At 37.4% G+C, this 18,947-nt stretch overlaps 1 protein-coding gene across 7 annotated transcripts in view; it reads right to left on the bottom strand.

The window, feature by feature from the left end:
• ZNF521 (zinc finger protein 521) overlaps positions 1 to 18,947 on the bottom strand; it is a 275,012-nt gene that overhangs the window by 226,569 nt on the left and 29,496 nt on the right. The gene's annotated exons all lie outside the window — the stretch shown is intronic.

The following is an 18,947-nucleotide window of genomic DNA, read 5'->3' as shown; positions in this document are numbered from 1 at the left end:
AGAGATCAGCAGGCTCTTCTCTCCACATGTCCTCAAAGAATGGGGTAGGAGCTAGGGATTGGGAAAAATACTCAAAGGAGATGGGGGATGGGAGGCGGAGAGGCAGGGAGGTTCATAGAGTCCATCTATTTACAGATTAAGTATCTGGTACAACTTAAGGAGTGCCCACCTGAAGAAGACAAGGACACTATGACCCTAACAAGCAGTTACCTGACCTGAAATATGCTTTGGGTAATGGCTTATAGTGTGATTCATTATGCATTTCACTTTGATGAAATAATTCATATAGCAAAACCAACACTGGACTTGGTGTCAGAAGTTCAATGTTCCAAGTCTTAACAGGGCCAGCAAACTGCTAGGTAACAGTGAGTCTGGATTTTCATTCCTATAAAAAGGGAGTTGGACCAGATGAACTCTAAGGGTCTTTTTAGCTCTAATTTTGCATGATTGTTCTTTAACACCAAATGGAAAACTTCTGTCCTCTACAATCCCTCCATTTGTATAGATTATCTAGTGCATTTTTTTATACCACCTATTTGTTTGCAGATGCTGGGGAAGACCGTGGAGAGGAAGAATGGTGAGAGACAAGTGTGCATGGCAGTGTTTGGAGGCATGTGGCACACATACACTGAATAAGAAGGCATGTCTCACACCAGCTGTTTAGCTATTGTAGACAGTCTAGGCAGTTTCATGTCTCAAACTAGCAATGGCAGGTTAGTCATTCCTATGTAATAGATCTCATCCAAAAAACAGGTGTGTGACATACCTTTCATTTAATTGACCTCCACGTCCCAGGACACACACCAAATGGAGCATGTTTTATGCTGCTTTCATGAAAAATGTAGTTTCTGGGATTAAACAGGACAGTGTTAGTGTTGGTTAGGCACACAGAAGTTCCATGTGCTGTACCATGGCCCAGAAAACATTCCCTGGGCTTCTATATCCATAACGTGCCTGACTTGCCTGTATTAAGCATTCTGCTCTAATAAAGGTAGGTTTCCTTATATTTCTGTCTAGGAGTACTGACAAAGAATCAAGGTGGACCGAGCACAGTCTTAGATTGCAGTTCTACCCTAGATTCAAAAACAGTTTCTCCATGGGAAAATCAAATGTGCCATTTGCTAAATAATTAAAGAATATAGGTTATCAACCAGAGAAAAAGGTTCTGTCCATAGTGGGAGTTTACAAGGCATTTATGTTTTAGCAAGTCCTCTAAATTATACATGATATTGGAAAAGAGAAATATCACCAGTAATACAAAATAACACAAAATCCAAATATTCAAATATGCTCATTGCGTGACTGTGTCAGTCGCCTCCCTCAAAATCCACTCTTCCATTGAGGATGTGAGTGGAATCCCATGTGGGATTTATTGAATGGCCATCTAAAAGGAGCCGATTCAGACAAGGAAGGCCCTGTTAGCTCTTCCATCTTCCCTCTTTTCCTAACCTCCAACTGGTCATGATGACGTAAGTCCCACAGCCAGCAGGTTCTCTTGACGATAGCAACCGTCTGCTAGGAAGCAGAGCACCAAGAAAGAAAACCAGCTCTGGACTGCTTATTTCTAGAGCTCTCACATATAAGCAAGAAATTAACATCTTTCTAATTTAGGCTGTTGTTATTTGGGGTTTTTCTGTTATATATAATTATATAGCTTTTGAATGTGTCCAAAGTCCCTTTCAGTCTTAGATGTCTAAGCCACTTGATGTGAATGGTGTTTTAGTTGGACAGTGAAGGGAAAAGGTGTCTCCAGTGATCAACTGTTCAACGCAAAGATATTTCATTAACTAACAAAAGAGAAATGCTTAAGAGTAAACTCAATTTATTTTTGTCATGTCAATACAGAACTAGGTTGTTGAGGAAATCATTGAAGATTCTGATTTCTCAATCTTCTCATTTTATAATGGAGATAATATTGACCTACCTCATGAGCACAGGCAGAGGATTAACTAATTAGCGATTGTCAATCACCATGAAAATATAAATTTTAAGAAGCAATAAGACTTTTCATTAATCTACTAATAGCTGTGCTAGTAATTTCTTCCTTCGCTGGAGAAAATTTACATTTGCTAAGCACCAAAGGCTCATAGCATAAGAATAAAACTTAAGTGAAAATTAAGTCTGAAGACACTTCATGACATTTTAACAAAAGCATTAAGGCAGAAGATCCTACTATCACATGTAGTCACCTGGATTCAGGCTCAATATATTTTTAATGAATTAAGAAACTTCATATGAAAGTCCATGATGGTGAGGCTATTTTAGAGAGGTATTCTAAAATGCTGCTATAACCCAACTCACTTCTTAGCAGTTGTTCATAGATCCTACCCTACTTAATTCTTCAAACTACTCATAGGATGACCTAATATAGAAACAGGTATTTTTTTCCTGGTTAGTAACTAACCCCATGGTTACTTTATTTCATGCATACCCGTAGCATTTTTTCATGCACTGTGCTCTGCTCGAACTCTTGAATACTCCAGGAGTGTGCAACTTGATGTAACACAGTGCTACTGTTCATGAAATTATTTCTGGATGAGATATCAAAACTTAACTCAGAGTCTTTATCCAACTACAATTCCGAACTATCTGGGATGCTTCGTCTTGTCCTGACTTCCCATAGCTACCCCCTTCCTATTCACTTCCTAATGAGCTGTCTGGGTGTGTTCACCTCCCAGTGATCACTTCCACAGGGCCTCTCCTAACAGCTCCTGCACACTTAACCACTCCCTTCTTTAAACACTCACATAACTTACTGCTCATATTAGAAATTCTGACATTGAATGACATAGTGCTGCATTCAATATTACTTTTTCAGGTACATGTATTTTGTTCCCCAAGTGCATAGTAAGATCCTTTGCAATCAGGTTCATGACTCACATTTCTTTGTACCCTCATGATGCATCACAGACAATGTGAATTCACTAAAAAGTCACTAACATGTACACATTAAGTATGTTGCTTTAATAGGTTTAGTGCACTGCAAAAGTCAACTGTCTTAGGGTCATGTGTTGCACAGATGAGTTTCTTTAAGCTCTCTTCCCCTACAAAGCATAAGTATGAATCTCCCACATTTAAAGGAATTCACTTAGCCCCCAGATGATTTTCCAAACCACTAATCACCTGAATCTCTATGACTGCTAGGCCAATTTCATGACACTTTTGCATGCCTACTAAAAACAAGGTATGAATATTTTTAATTGTACTAAACTAAAATTAATATTTTATAATTTTTGAGTTAATTCACAAAACCAGGGAGGATTTAAAAACAAAACCAAAAAACGTTCTAAAGGATGCATGGGAAAATTCTGTGTCACTAAATAAATAAGCTATGAGTACAACATTTTTCAACGCTATCCATTGCACAACTATCTTCTTCTATTTACACAAATGTAGGCCAAAAACTTAGGTCAGGGCCCTAATTTTTAATATTTTGTACAGAATAAAGTTAGAATAAAATGTTATATAGATACAGGGCCTCTCTTCTTTATTCCCAAAATATGATGTTCTCTAATCTGCACAAATCTAAACATTAAGTCTTACTAGAATGGTGATGAGCATACTTAATTAAACTCCTTCTTATTTCCTCCAATTGCCCCTTTCCCCCAACATTGATCACACATTATTCCCTTTTGAATTTTAAAAGGGGGAGAATTTAACACAGAATGCCAAGCATTAACTCATACTAACTCTTTCAAAGCCCCTCAGGATTCTGGAAGACATTCAAATCTAGAATCTGACTCATGTGAGTTATTCTTAAAGGAATCATTACCACCTTTCATGATACTAATACTGATAATTATGTTTGTAGTGAGAGCTCACTGTGTGCCAAGCACCTTATTGGAATGATACATCTATTAGCTCATTTAATTGTTACAACTCTAAGAGGCAGGCAATATTATTACCTTTTTATTATTGCCCCTACTTTACAGATAAAGAAATTTTAGATTAAAAATTTAAGTAATGTGCCTAAGGCTGCACAGCTAGCTCTTGGAGAAGTGAGATTTGCATTGTGGCTGGCCAGTTGCCAGAGCCCACCCCTCTATCCATTATACTGACATCTCTACTAGTCCCATTAACCACACGACTCTTTTTACTCATTTTAACATCTTGAAGTTTTGTTAATTCATCTTTCCTTTCAAAGATTGGTAAGAATTAATTACTACTGAATGATTACATTGATTTTTTTAAAGCTAATGGAATTTTTAATGAAAATAATGCTCAGGGAGATGATTGGGAACTGCAAGTCTAAAAATCAGGCCTAAAAGCAGCCTGTTAAGGTTCACAAGATAGCCATAGATTCCAAAAAAATGAACAGGAAAATTAAATGTGCCTGGTAATTTTTTTTGGTGGGGGGGGCCATGAGAGGGGGTGCTGGTGGGCATAACCAACAACTCCTAAGTGGTAAGATTTCCTATAGAGATGAACCTTAGGATATATTTTTAAAAAGAAAACCCACTGCTTTAATCCTGTGAGAATAAAGCACCCTTCTTAGCATCCATTTGCTCGATTTCAATAAGGCATTAAACCTTGTATGTCAAAATTCTTCATCTTGAAAGAAAAGAACACTAGTCAGTGGTTCAGCTTTTATTTGTCTTGCCTTTTCAGGGTGTCCCTTTTGCTCGCTGGAGCAACCCCAAGCTCCAAAGGGCCTTCCAGCCAGAAGCCAAAGCTGAAGTAGTAACCGACCTCAGGAAAGGAGATTCATTATTAAAATGAGGGGAGGGGAGCTGGATCAGAAGCAGTGTTGCCAAAATGGGGGTAAGCTGGGGGCAGAAACTTAGGTAACTGGCAAAGGAAAACTCAACCACAAGTCAGGGAAACAGGAAGTATGCCACATGGCCTGATGTCTACCTTTGGTTTCTGGTCTACATACACAACTGCCATTTTAAACAATTTAGCCAGAAAAGTTATCTCAAACTTAACGTGAGCAAAAAGTGAACTCACCGAACCTGCTTCTTTCTCATTCCTGATGTCAGGTGAGGGTCACCCAATGCACCTGAGGAATTCAGAAACATTGGGGTTGGATCTAGATCTTTTCCTTGCTATTATGCTCTACAATGAATCAATCACTACATGTGATTTTTACCTCCTCAATATTTATTGAATTTGACCCTTCTTTCCACTCCTCTGACCACTGCACTGTTTTTGGCCCCATCTTCTCTTAATAGTGCCATCACAAGAGCTGCCAATTCTCCTCTAATCTACTCTCCACATGCCATGCAACCTGAACAGATGTTACCCCAGCAGAAAACCTTCAGTAGCTACCCACTGTCTAAAACAGTAATTATCAAACATTCTTAAGCTTCGAAACTCAATATTCAAATAAAATCTTACTCAAATATCCAGTACATAAAAGAATTCCAGCCTGGGCTGTTCCAGTTGCAGGGAATGAAGGACTCGGGCTAACTCAATCCCTACATCCATGCCTACCTGGGTGATACCTGAGGATTCCTCAAAACAGCATAAAAACCACAGGCCAGAGAATCAAATTTAAGTTCTCAGCATAGCCCCCCACCCTCATGGCCAGACCCTACTTCCCTTCCCGGTTTAACCAACCTTCAAGATGGCCCCCCAATGACCCCCATCTCCTGGTATTGATGCCTTTGTATAATAACTGTCTCTCGTATCATACCAGAATTAGTCTGTTAGTCTGTGTGATCAATAATAGAATTTGGCAAAATTAATGGTATGCCACTCCCATGATTAGGTCATAAATACACTGCAACTTCCATATCCTTCCCGCTCCCTCTCTTCAGAGTACTTGTTCTGAGGAAAGTCAGCTGCCATGTCATGAGCTACCCTGTAGAGAGGCCCATATGGTGAAGACCTGAGGTGTCCAATCAGTAGCCATGTGATTGAGCTCAGAAGTGAATCTTCCATCTCCACTCAAGCCTTCAGATGGCTGCAGCCCCAACCACCTTCTTGACTACAACCTCATAAGAGACCCTGAACCAGAATCTCCCAAGTAAGCTGCTCCCAAATTCCTGACCTCCAGAAACTTTAAGATTGTTATTTTAAGTCAGAAAGCTATCGAGTAACTTATTACATAGCAACAGATAATACATTCATATTATCTCACTAATTCCCTATCTTGTACTTTTCCTCTTATTCGAAGGTGCCCAAGCAGACACTACTCTGTTTTTTCCTACCTCTCCCTTGTTCTTCTTTCCCTTTTATCTGCCTGAAGTGTCCCCCACCCCACCTTTCTTCACCTAGCTAACTCTTTATCATCACTAACAGCATCATGTCATCCAGGAAGCCATCTCTAAACCTCCAGGTTGGACTCAGAGAGCCACTCTCAACCATTTTTCTCCCAGAAGATCCTGGGCCCTGATCCCTGGGTCCAGCCTTACTGGACAAAGAGTAGGACCTTGATAAATGTTTACTGAGCTGAATTTGCTGACAAATGCACAGTAGTATTTGGGAAAACCAATTAATGAGAGGTGCTATTCATTTCACTACCTCTGCACAGCCTTCTTCATGTAGCAAGAAATGATGCCACATACTTTTCATTATACTAAGCCACACTACAATATCTAATCAATATAATAGTATTTGTATTAACAAAAACTTGCTAGTTTTTTGGGGTTTTTTTAAGATTTATTTTATTTACTTTAGAGAGGGAGAGAGAAACCAGGGGTGGGGGGGGGCAGAGGGAGATAATCTTCAAGCAGACTCCCCACTGAGCACGGGGCCCCATTCCAGGGCTCAATCCCATGACGCATGAGATCATGACCTGCGCCAAAACCAAGAGTCAGACGCTTAACGAACTGAGCCACCCAGGTGCCCAAAGCTTGTCAGTTTTAAACCAGTGTTCACAAGAAGAAAGCTATCACTATTTAGTTGTGAGGCACCAGCTTAAGCTCTGCCTATGAGGGACCACAAGCAAAAGTTAAGGCAAAGCATGGTTCTTTGCTTTTTTGCAAGGGCTGAGGCAAATGAACTGCAAAGGGCAGGCAGTTCCCTTGAGAAAGGAAGCAATGGGAGGAGGGAAAAATAAACTAAGGTGAGGAGGAGGGGCTGCATTCCCTTGTGCTGCCTGATAACCATACTATCACTTCAGGCTGAGGGACAAAATAGTATCAATAACTCCAAAAGAAGTTTCCCATAGATTTCCACAGGCCAAAGAGGATGATACCTCAGGTATCAAAAAGTAATTGTTACATTTAGAAGACTGTATCTTTTCTCCCAACACAGACAGGTGCCTTGGAAAAACAAAAGGAAAACACAAACCTAGAGGCTAAGGCTTGTGCCCTAAAAATAAAGTCCTGGGGAGGGAAGAAAAGCAAAAGGTTAGTGAGCGTGGGGGGTGGGGTGCTAATTATAGGGAGCATACATTCAGAATAATAGGAGGAGCAAAAGAGCATTCAAATATTAGCTCTCAGATAAAATTTCAGAGCTTTCCTTTTGAATTCATGATAATATATAATATTTAATATAAAATAATTAAACCAGATTGTATAGTCACAGAACACTGCTTTCTGGTGACCATTATAAAACAGGGTGAAAAGCAAAGACTTTGCATAGAAAATAAAATTACATATGAGAAATCGTAAGTACAGGACAGATTTGACAGATTTGTTTTCAAAAAGATTATAAAAGCATTCTCAACTGTCAACCTCATAATTTAATTATGATGGGGAATTTTTTAATAAATTAAACTATAAGACTTAAGCTGAAAGCCAACTTCGGTAAGAAAAATATACACTTCAAATAATTCGTAAATTAAATGGAAAAATGTTTTCTTGATACAACAAAAAAATACATCTTAGTGTTTGAACGTGTAACAGTCTTTTAAATCATTCTAACAATGATAACCTTCTTTATAGAAAGTCTATTTTGTAAGAGTGATAGATATAGGTAAATTGGTAGTTGCTTTTGCTTTTATTTTCTGTTTATAATGAGCTCCTAGTGTACAGGAGATCTGAATATTTACCCTCTGTTCTAATATCTCCCACATCAGAAAACCAAGAGCTCTGGGGTCATTAAAATGGGCACAATTCCAAGAAAGCCACATAAGATCTACCAGCCTTCATCATGTAGGTACTGATATGAAAATGGACATTTCTCAAGACTAATTAGAATTTTTATTTGGAAAACAGTTCAGTGTACATGCCTACTGTATGCATCTTAGTATTAATTATGCATTTAAAGATTAAAGTTAATGAAGCTCATCACCCCAATCATTCTTGTCTACATTTTTATTTAGTCACCAGGGGGAGCTAATACTGCTCTGTGGGTAGGTAGAGTTGAAGAATTAGATTTTTTTAAAGAGGGAAAAATTAAATTGCTGTGGTAATAGATATCATTCAAACGATGTCCACAGTGTCCATAAGACAAACCTATCATGCATGCATGCAAAAAAAAAAAATTAGGTATATATCATTTTGTTGTTGTAAAACAAAGAAGTTAGAAAAAACTAAAAGCCATCAATTAGTAGAATCTTGCTGTGGTTAATACAGGACATATATAAACCTAGTCATTTATGGATGTATTCTGTCCCATTAGGGTCTTACACCATCCAGATTTTCCACATTTGTCCATTTGTTGTACTGACCCTGTTATTTTCTTGGTCTGAAGCACTACTATGATTCTACAGTCTAGCAACTAATCGTTTGCTCAAAAATATCCCATATAATTACATTATAATTAGCACTGAAACAAATGTTTCTTTATCCTTTGGCTTCAAATATTTCCTTCTGTTCCAAATATATTTTTTAGCACTTTTAATGTGTGTTCAAAGAGTTCTACCCAATAATCTACTTAAATTCATTCTACAATTCACCCAGGAGACACAATCCCTTTAAACTTTGAGAAGCTCCAGTTGGAACAAAGAGGGGAAAAGGGTTCAGAGTTTGTGGAATAATCACCTCTAATCGATCAATTTCCCCTGAAGGTAAAGCTGAAAGAAAGAAGGAGTGAAGAGTTCCAGTCCAATTCCTTGAAGTTTAAAGGAACTAAGCCCTGAGGGCACAGTGTAGAATGATTCTTGCCTTCCCCTCCCAAGGCCTATTAAGAGGTCATGGATTTCCGTGACATTGCTGCCATTCCCCAAAGACAAGATCCCAGCCATAGACTTCGCACAAAGAGAAAGAATGGGGAAACAGTCTACTTTTAATACTCCTTTAGCAACTCACCACTCTTTAAAGGAAGCATCCTAAGTACAGTAATGTAAAAAAAAAAAAAAATTAAGTGCAGTCGTGCAAAAATGTAAAAATTCAACATCTTAAGTTTTATTATGTTGAATTTCAACATAAAGAACAGGCTACATGTGGCAGAGCCCTTGTGTGCGCATAACTGTATCCAAATTGCTATGCATTGCCCTGCTTGTAAGACAGACTGAATGGCTGCATAGGGCCTAGGAAATAGTTGATCTCTTTTAATTCATCTTCCCCACAAAACAGGCCCCACTGTTGCCACATCCCAAATACATCCCTTCATTTATAATTTTTACACTTCTCCACAGGGACAAACCGACAGCTTTAATTACCATCAATGACCATCAAGGACGCAGTGGAAATTCTTGAAGATATTCTCCCATGGATTGTGTTCTTGACATTTTATTTACAATTTTTGGCAAATAAATCCTGAAACCACAGAATTAGATGATTATATATTCATTATCAATTACACAACTAAGGCAAAACCATTTATCTAAAACAGTTGTGGTTCCGCTAGACATCCAAAGGTAACAATGTTTTCTACACAAACAAATAATGCTAATTTTTTCTTGGATTATATTCATTTCAAAATGCTAATTTCAAAAAACTCAAATTAATCAAGGAGCAGATAATTTGGAAGCATAGTTATAGCTAATATGTGACATCCTCCAGTTAGGTTCTACTTGTAAAAAATAAAGCGAATGCACCCATTTATTTTTTATTTCTAGCACTTTCACCCTTCAGGAACTTTTCATTCATAATCGGTAGCTTTCTTGTGATGCACAAGTTATTAAAGCAGGCTGAGAATAACAATACCAATTTCAAAATGCACATCAAGAATACATAGAAATACTTCTTAAGTTACCCCCTTCAACATTCCAACTATTTAATTTTATTAAATTAATACATGTAATAACTCATTCACAGTGGGAAAACGTAACTCATCAGTACAGTCCTTTTATAAATCCCAATTGCAGTGTACAGAAGCATTCAAAGATTGTCAAGAAAATGGACCAAAAATGATTATTTTACATTCATGTTTTGATAGAGAACTTCGCAAACAAATATGTCAAGAAGAGAATGGTAGACTATGTATTAATATCAAAAGTTCTGTGTGAAAATAACAAAGCTTTCATAGCGGGTAATAGCTTCACTGACCCTTCCTCCAAAATCAGAAAAAGGAGTTCACTCAGCCAACGGCTCAGAGGTTGGAACCAATTAGGGAGGATTGCTTTTTCTCTGGTAAATGCATAGAATTTAGTCATGGCCCTGCCAGACCATGAAAATGACACCCTCAACCCCACCACTTCATCTAAAACTGAGAGGAGCAGAGATTAGCGAGCTGTTTTACAAATGATGTAGCACACGGTAGTCAAGAACAGTGGTCTCTGAAATATAGGGTACAAATCCTAGGATAGAGAAGATGCTCTGAATATTTAGAAATCAATCAGAACAGACACCAGCCAGAAACAAAGCAGATCTTCCTGAGAGCAGGAAGATAAATAGTATCCCCATCAGCCTGGGTGCCCTTGCTTTTCCAGTCCCTTCCCACACATCAAAATAATGCGTCTACCGAGCCCAGTGAAAGAGACTTACGGATCATATTTTTAATGTTAATTAATCTAATTTACACAAAATCCTCAAAGTTTGACAAGTGATTTTTTAAAGTCTTCTGCGAGGAAAACTGCAGGATATTGATAATGGAGCACAAGTAATCGTCAAGAAAATGGCAAATCTGGCTGCTTCCACTCCTAGTAAAAGCTGTTCGTCAGCCATTGTATAGAGGAGGGAAACAATTTAATCAGACCTGACCCAAAACTGGCAAAAAACCCTGACATTATCAGGAAAGTTATCTGAAATGTGGGCTTATATCCACCATTGATAATGATGAACCTCATTGGGAAGTGTAATAACACGCATTCGCTCTTTGGTGGTTCCGTGAGACAGAGCCAGTAAAATGAATTGTCAAAGGGTGCCTGGGTGGCTCAGACAGTTGAGTGTCTGCCTTCGGCTCAAGTCATGATTCCAGGGTCCTAGGATCAAGCCCTGCATCGGGGTCCCTGCTCATTGGGGATTCTGCTTCTCCCTCTGCCCCCTCCCCCTGCTTGTGCTCTCTCTCTGTCAAATAAACAAATAAAATTTAAAATTAAATTTTAAAAAAATAAAATGAATTGTCAAAAAAAGTGAATCTGGACCAGGACTTCAAAACAACATAAATTTATTTTAAATACCTGTGTATTTCATCTTGACCTCAGTTTTCAATTTCTACTTTTGTGAATGTTGTATATATGTGCATCTTTGAAATGTACTGATAAGTTATGTATGACAAAGATGAATACTAAATTCTTTCTAATCAAAAAGTTTGGAAACCACTGGTCTACAAAATAAGAAGTGTGTGGAAAAGTGGCTAGGAATGGAATTGATGGAGGCCATGAGACTGCATTTTGGGGGCTTAGGGGATTTGGAGAAAAAAATAGGTTAAAAAATAAAAAATAGGGGTGCCTGGGTGGCTCAGTCGGTTAAGCGTCTGCCTTTGGCTCAGGTCATGATCTCAGGTTCCTGGGATCAAGCCCCACGTCGGGCTCCCTGCTCAGCAGGGAGTCTGCTTCTCCCTCTCCCTCTGTGCTTGCACACTCTCTCTTTCTCAAATAAATAAATAAAATCTTAAAAAAAAAAAATAAAAAAATATTTTAGGTAGGAAACAAGGAATTGATCAAAATGGAGGGAAATAAAAAATAAAACATACAATGCTTTAAGCCTAATTATATAGAAATAGATAATATATAAATGATTAATAACAAAGTATGAATAAGGAATTAATACAGAAATATGCAAATAAAAGCTATACGCCCTAAACGTAATTGATATAAACTAAAAAGTTAAAATATCACATTTATTTCAACTAATGCTTTAAAAAAAAAAGGTCTTAAAAACAGTTTCGATACGCTTCCATGAAAATAGTGCCTCATTCCATAAAATATTCAGTTTCCTTATTCCCTTTGCCAACAGAACTAGCTGTTAAAGTACTTGATTTTGGGGTGGAACCAGCCAGCCTTTAATTTACCACAACCATATAACACATGTACAATCACTTTCACTTCTTAAAAAAATTCTTTGGGAAAAAAAAAATCCAGATGTTGCAAAGTCTTCAGTTCACAAAACCTACTGAAGCTTCCAAGAAGTCTCATAATTTTTAAAATCAAATTAAGTGAACACATCATTTGATCTGATGTGCAGCATCTACTCCTCAATTCAGTTCATTTTCCTCAAAAACGTGAACCTGTGCAGTAATAATATTTGTAACGGAGCCACAAATATGGCTAAGGTTTTAAAAATCTGGCCTACAAACATGCTCCCCCAAAGTCTGACAGCCTTGCTGTCATATGCATCTCTACTTACTCATCTTACCAAGAGTATGGCGGGCCAGAGGGTTAAGAACTAATACAATGCTATTCAGGTTTTTCTGCATTTACACCCAGGCAATTCGCATTAATGATGTGAAAGAACACTTAACAGACAACTCAAGTTTGCAAATTAGCAGGAAAGAAGAGAAAAATGACTCAGAACAAGCATACAGTATTACCAAATGCACTTTACACATTTATCCTGTTAAGTGTAGCTTAGTTTTGATGATTTACAATGCTGGTTCGTACTCAGTTTTGTAAGCATAATAAAGTCTCCGTAATCTCAGCCTTCCCCATAGCACCCTGCTATTAAATCTTTGCTGAGAAGTGTGATGAGACCCCTCTGGCTTCCAGCCCTCCCCACCCCCTGAGGGAATTGGCAAGAAATGATAGGGTTTGTGGATTAGTAAAATGAGAGGTTCTCTGTGCTTTTCCTTCTTTAAATATATATTTTGATAACTGTCTTCTGCATCAGAGAATCCCAACAGCATTAGACTGTTGATTGTCCTCCCTTCCCAGCCTCCAGGAAAAAGAGAGCAAGGCTGGGGCAGGACAGGTGGTTTCTATCTACTGCTACAATTGAAAAGTGGGATTTAATTTTTTTTTCTTTCCCCCTTCCCTTTATTCCTTCAAGCAGGGATGATACATAACTTACTTACACATGTTGGATTGCAAACGAGAAGAAAATTGCACCATGAGACAAAAAAGAAAGAACTCCTCTTGATGGGAGCTCCTTCATCCCTACCTATCCTTAGGGACTGTTTTGTTTCCTAGATCAGGGTGCTTGTCCAGAATAGTGCCCACATTCCAGAACACCTCTCAGTGATGAATTATGTGTATGATCCCTTAGAACTCTAGGTCCCCAGTGGCTGAGTCCAGTCGAGGTTACTAATATCTACATATGAACTGATCTGGGGCATACTTAATCCACATGATGAGTTTCAAATCTGGGTCTAGAATTGGTCATCTTGCTCCATATTTGAACTTCATCTTCTAAGGCTCGGTCTACTTTGGGGTCACTTGGCAAGGCTATAGGAGGATTTCAAGACTTTTAACACAGAGTGAATCAGTTTTCATCTAGGCAGGCTCCCCAAGGAATGTGCCTCACCCTTGGGGATGAAAGTCACCAAAGGAACAAATCTCAAGTTACCTAGAAACCCTCAGCTACAGGATGGAAATAGTCTGAAAACAGGGTATCTACCAGTTCTCTGACAATTGAACTACCCTCAGTAACTCCCGCAAGTGTCAATCCACAGAATACCTCAGTTTTCTGTTATTTTACAAATCAACAAGTTTTAAGAGTTCTTTCTCTCCTAATTCTACTCTACAGTTAACCCATCAGAACATTACTCAGAATTCTCTCTTTCTTCATGTAAATTGTTGACCAAAAAGTCTTCAGGTTTATGGTATAGCCAGGGAGGCCTACACATGTAAGTAAAGACTTCAAGGCTAATAGAAGGGAAGCCACAAGGAGCAAGGAAAAAATGAAGGAAGCAGAGAGAGACTGTAAACCAAGGAGAAAGGAAGCAGAGAAATAGGGACAATAAAAAAAATGAAGAGTCTTTAAGAAAGGACAGGAATCTGAGGGAATGAGCAAGGATACCAATGGGGCTAGATGAAGTTAAAAGACAGAGAAAGTGAAAAAGAACAGTGAGAGAAAGAGTAAATTAAGAGGGGAAAATGAAGCTAGAAATACCCTCCTTGCTAAACTAACACTTTGTCCATCAGGGAGAAAAGAAAAAAAAAAGCAGCAGCAGCACCAGGAAAAGAGTTAACTCAAGAAGCAGGAAACATGAACTGGAAGAGCTGGATGTCCCAACTCATATTAAAATGATTTAATCAAAGAAGAAGGTAAAAGCATCACATTACTTTTTTTTTTTTTTTAAAGATTATATTTATTTATTTGACAGAGAGAGTCACAGCGAGAGAGGGAACACAAGCAGGGGGAGTGGGAGAGGGAGAAACAGGCTTCCAGCTGAGCAGGGAGTCCGATGCGGGACTCGATCCCAGGACCCTGGGATCATGACCTGAGCTGAAGGCAGACGCTTAATGACGGAGCCACCCAGGCGCCCCCACATGACTTTTTTTAATTAAAATACTTCCAAGGATCTTTAATCTTTTTCAGATTAGTCTGAAGGGTACTCTTAGCCAACTCAAGTTTCAACTTCAACACCTTCAACAAATGTGAATGATTGCTGATTTCATTTCTCCCCCTTTTCTCTCTCTCTCTAATCCTCCACTTTTGCTTTTCCTCGTCAATCCTCCATCCTCCCAGAGAAATCATCCTGAAACAACAGCAAACAGGACCAAGTCTTATCAGATTTACCTTTCCTAAAATGTGTTTGATTGTCACAAATAAGCCTCTGTTTTCCTACCTTTGATTAAAATGTTGTGGTATGTGAGCAGAGACTAGATTCCCTACTTTTAGAAAGCTTAAGATCAAAATAAACCAAATATTTTATTAGGGTGAGCGTTTTTTTCATTTTTGAAGAAAAACAATATTTAACCCATAAATATCTTCACCATACCATGTGCTGAAAATTGAGCATTTTCTGCACTGATTATTAAAGTTGTATAATATGTAAAGGAATATGTATTGTATAATATATAAAGTTGTAAAGGAATAGTATCTTTTGCTTCTATTCTATTTCATAAAGCTGAACATAAGGATAACTATGTGGCAGAAACTCAATAAAAAATAAACACTAAATAGAATTTAAGGCTTGTTTAACAACCCACTCTCACCTAAGGTAAGATTCCTTGCTAGCATAGTATATACTAGCCATGTCAGTCAAGTCACTATGTCTTTATTCTAACAGTAGTGATGATTCTACATGAGTAAAGCTCCTTTTAAATCACCAGGTATTCCACTGAAAACAGAATCATACTAATTGTCTTGCATTTAATGGGACTTTCCAAAAATTATGCATTCTAAGGGATAAAAAATGCATCACATGAAGTCAATTAAATGTATATGAGCTAGAAAATGCAAATAAACCCAATACACACCCAATAGAATGCTAAAATTAAAAAAACTGACAACACAAATGTAAGCTAGGAAGCACAACTGGAACTCTCAGACATTGCTGGTAAGAGTGTAAAATGGTGCAACCACTTTGGGAAAAGGTTCAGAAGTTTTTCAAGTCAAACATATCCCACCACCCCTCTCCCACGACTCAGCAATTCTATCCCTACTTGTTAAATCAAGAAAAATAAAACATATGTCCACATTAAGACCTACATAGGAAGGTTCACAACTTTATTCATAAAAACCAAAAACTAAAAATAACCAAAATGTCTAGCAATGGGAGTATGGAAATAAATTATGATATATTCATATTATGGAATACTACTCAGCAATAAAAAAGAACACATTACTCATATATACAACATGGATGAATCTCACAGACATTATACTGAACAAAAGAAGCTGAACTCAAAAAAAAGAATACATACTGTGTGATCCACTTACAAGAAGTTCTAAAACTAATCTGTGGTTAAACAACTTAAAAGCTAGTTATTTCTGGTGGAGCATTATTGATCAGAAAGGGGTACTAGAGAAATTTCTAGGATGCAGGAAATTATCTCAAGAGGGATGTGGGTCATGTGGGTATATGTGTTTTGTCAAAATTCATCAAATTGTACACTTATGATTTATAAATTTCACTGTATGTAGATGTTACATTAAAATTACAGCACTAATAAACAACTGTGAAACTAATTAGTTGGTCTGCTTATCATGATGATATGAGTAAGCAACTTTGAAATGGCTTAAGGTATATTCTAGACTCAAGCAAATGAGCAAACATGTTGAGGATGATGAAGCTAGGTTTCTCACTGCCAAAGACTGTAGTAATAAATATGGAGAGGAACCTGGGATGAACCTGAAGTGTTGGACTGAATTAGAAGCATCAATATGAACACATGATTCTTATGTGTATATTATATTAAATTTACATATACACTTCCTAATTCTGTCTGCTGGAAGGCTCTATAATCAATGATATACCTACAGCAATGAGCACACCTAGTGCCCATATCTTGGTTTCTAAATACCTTTCTTCTTAAAAGAATGAGGGCTCCTTGGAAAAAAAAGGCTGATTACGGGACTGGGATAAGAATATGATGAGCCTGGGGCATTTGTGTGCAGCCGAAACTAAGGTAAGTCCTCAAATAATGATGAAGACATATGAAACCAACACAAGATCCAGTTTGAAGGGATTCCAATTGGCTAAATCTCAGGCAATCTGAGCATCAAAATAATGACAGTAATAAATTATGACCACTGAGTAAAATAAAATCCAAAAGCCCATAGTGATACAAATAAACAGATGAGTGAATGAATAAGAAAGGAAATTGTGGTAGAAGGCTAATAACTACAAAAATTTATAGAGTTAAAATGGATGTTTTATGAGGATGAGGATATTTATATGAGGTCAAAGCATCTTCCCACAAATGATTTATTACTTACAAAGGAAAAATAGTAACTTTATACTGGAGAAAGTTGGTGGGCACCACCTTGAAGAAGTATTCAATGTTAACATCATCAACATGAGGACAAATCAGCATCACATGCTTCTAGACCTAATGCACTGAGAAGAGCACAGAATCATTTTGATGGTGTTCCTGCCACAGAATGATGTAACTTGAATGTAATCACAAAGAAACAAACCCAAATACAGGCATTCTAGAAAGTAGCTGACAGATACTCTTCAAAAATGTCGTGGTCAAGAAAGACAAAGAAAGGCTGAGAGATCTTTCCAGGTAAAAGGAACAAAAGAGACATGACAAATAAATGTTGTACATGGTCCTGAATCCTAGACAAGAAAAAAAAAAGCTATAAAGGACATTATTGAAACAACTATTCAAATTTAAATATTGATCATGGATTAGATAATAATATTCTATGGTATTAAATGTGAGCTTTCCTGATTTCAAGAAGTATGCTGTGGTCATGTGAGAGAATATTTGTTCTTAGGAAATACATAAGATATATTTAGAAGGGTATGATGTCACCAATCTTCTCTCAAATGATTAAGAAAAAATTAACGAAAGATAAAGAATGATAAATAAATGGGGTGAAATGTAAATAATCATTGAGTCAGTGAATGAGGTAAATAGTGCATGGGCATTCTATGGATTACTTTTGTAATTTTTCGTTAAGTTTGGCACTATGACAAAATAAAAGTTACTAAAAATCCTAAAAACCACAAAAAATACGTATTATGGCCAATACTTATATATGCAACATCAATGCTCAAACTTAAGTTCCAACCAAGGGTTTTCTGAAAGAAAGAAGATTCTATGGCCTTAGTCACTGTAGTCCCTTCTTGAAGAGCCACAGTGCACTTTAATAAAGAAGCCTAGTTAATTGGACTTAATCCAACATTTCCACAAAAATCTGTTCAGAAACCCTGACTAAAATGGAACACCTTTTAAAATCTTACAAAAATATCAATATCCTATGGAAAACAGTTGGAGAATCACTTGTTTACTAAATATGTTTCCTATACATGGGTAATTGAAGAAAGATTTGTGCTGGGAAACAAAGAGAGAGAAAGAAAGAGAGAGTTACAGACATATGCACACAGCCAGAGAATATCAGCTTCAAATAGCAAGAGAAAAATTACATGAATCTAAAAAAATATATCTACCTAAAATGTCCCACTCAAGCTGATATAGTCTGTTCTTATAGGATGTTTCTCAAGAGGATAGAAATTTGGCAAACTGAGTTTTAGTTTTATTCAACCATTAAACTGAATATGTCGTCATGCTAATTGTTATTTTAAGTCGGATCCATCCCATGAACTGCATAGCAGAATAGCGTCCATGCCTTTGTGGGAATCTACTGTGGGCCAGGCACTGTACAAGGCTCAGAGAATACAATAACAAATAAGACACAGTTCCTGCCATCCATGAGCTCGCAGTCTAAAGAGGGACAGGGGGAAGTGAACACATGTAGTGGAAACTGTGAGATGCAATAGGCAAAGAACTTTGTGGGAACACAAAAAGGCACCAAACTCAGGCAGAGAGGCATCAAGGAAAGTTCCCCCGAGGAAGTGATATTTACATCAAAATAAGTTAACACACACTACATTTCTTTGAAAAAATATTGACAAAGGTTTTTTTTTAACTTTATTTTAACCATCATGTTAGATTCTGAACCCCCATGGCATCACTATAGTTAGAAAAAGAGAAAGAGAGAGAGAGAGAGAGAGAGAGAAGGAAAGAAAGAAAGAAAGAAAGAAAGAAAGAAAGAAAAGAAGGAAGGAAGAGAGAGAAAGAAAGAAAGAAAGAAAGAAAGAAAAAAGGGAGAAAGAGAGAAGAAGGAAGGAAGGGAGAGGAAGAGAAAGAAAGAAAGAAAGAAGAAAGAAAAAAG

This window comes from Mirounga angustirostris, unplaced genomic scaffold, assembly GCF_029215605.1.
Source record: "Mirounga angustirostris isolate CCGP_5_RB_7025 unplaced genomic scaffold, mMirAng1.0.hap1 SCAF_14, whole genome shotgun sequence".
Taxonomy (NCBI): Eukaryota; Metazoa; Chordata; class Mammalia; order Carnivora; family Phocidae; genus Mirounga; species Mirounga angustirostris.
This window is presented reverse-complemented; position numbering and strand designations above follow the sequence as displayed.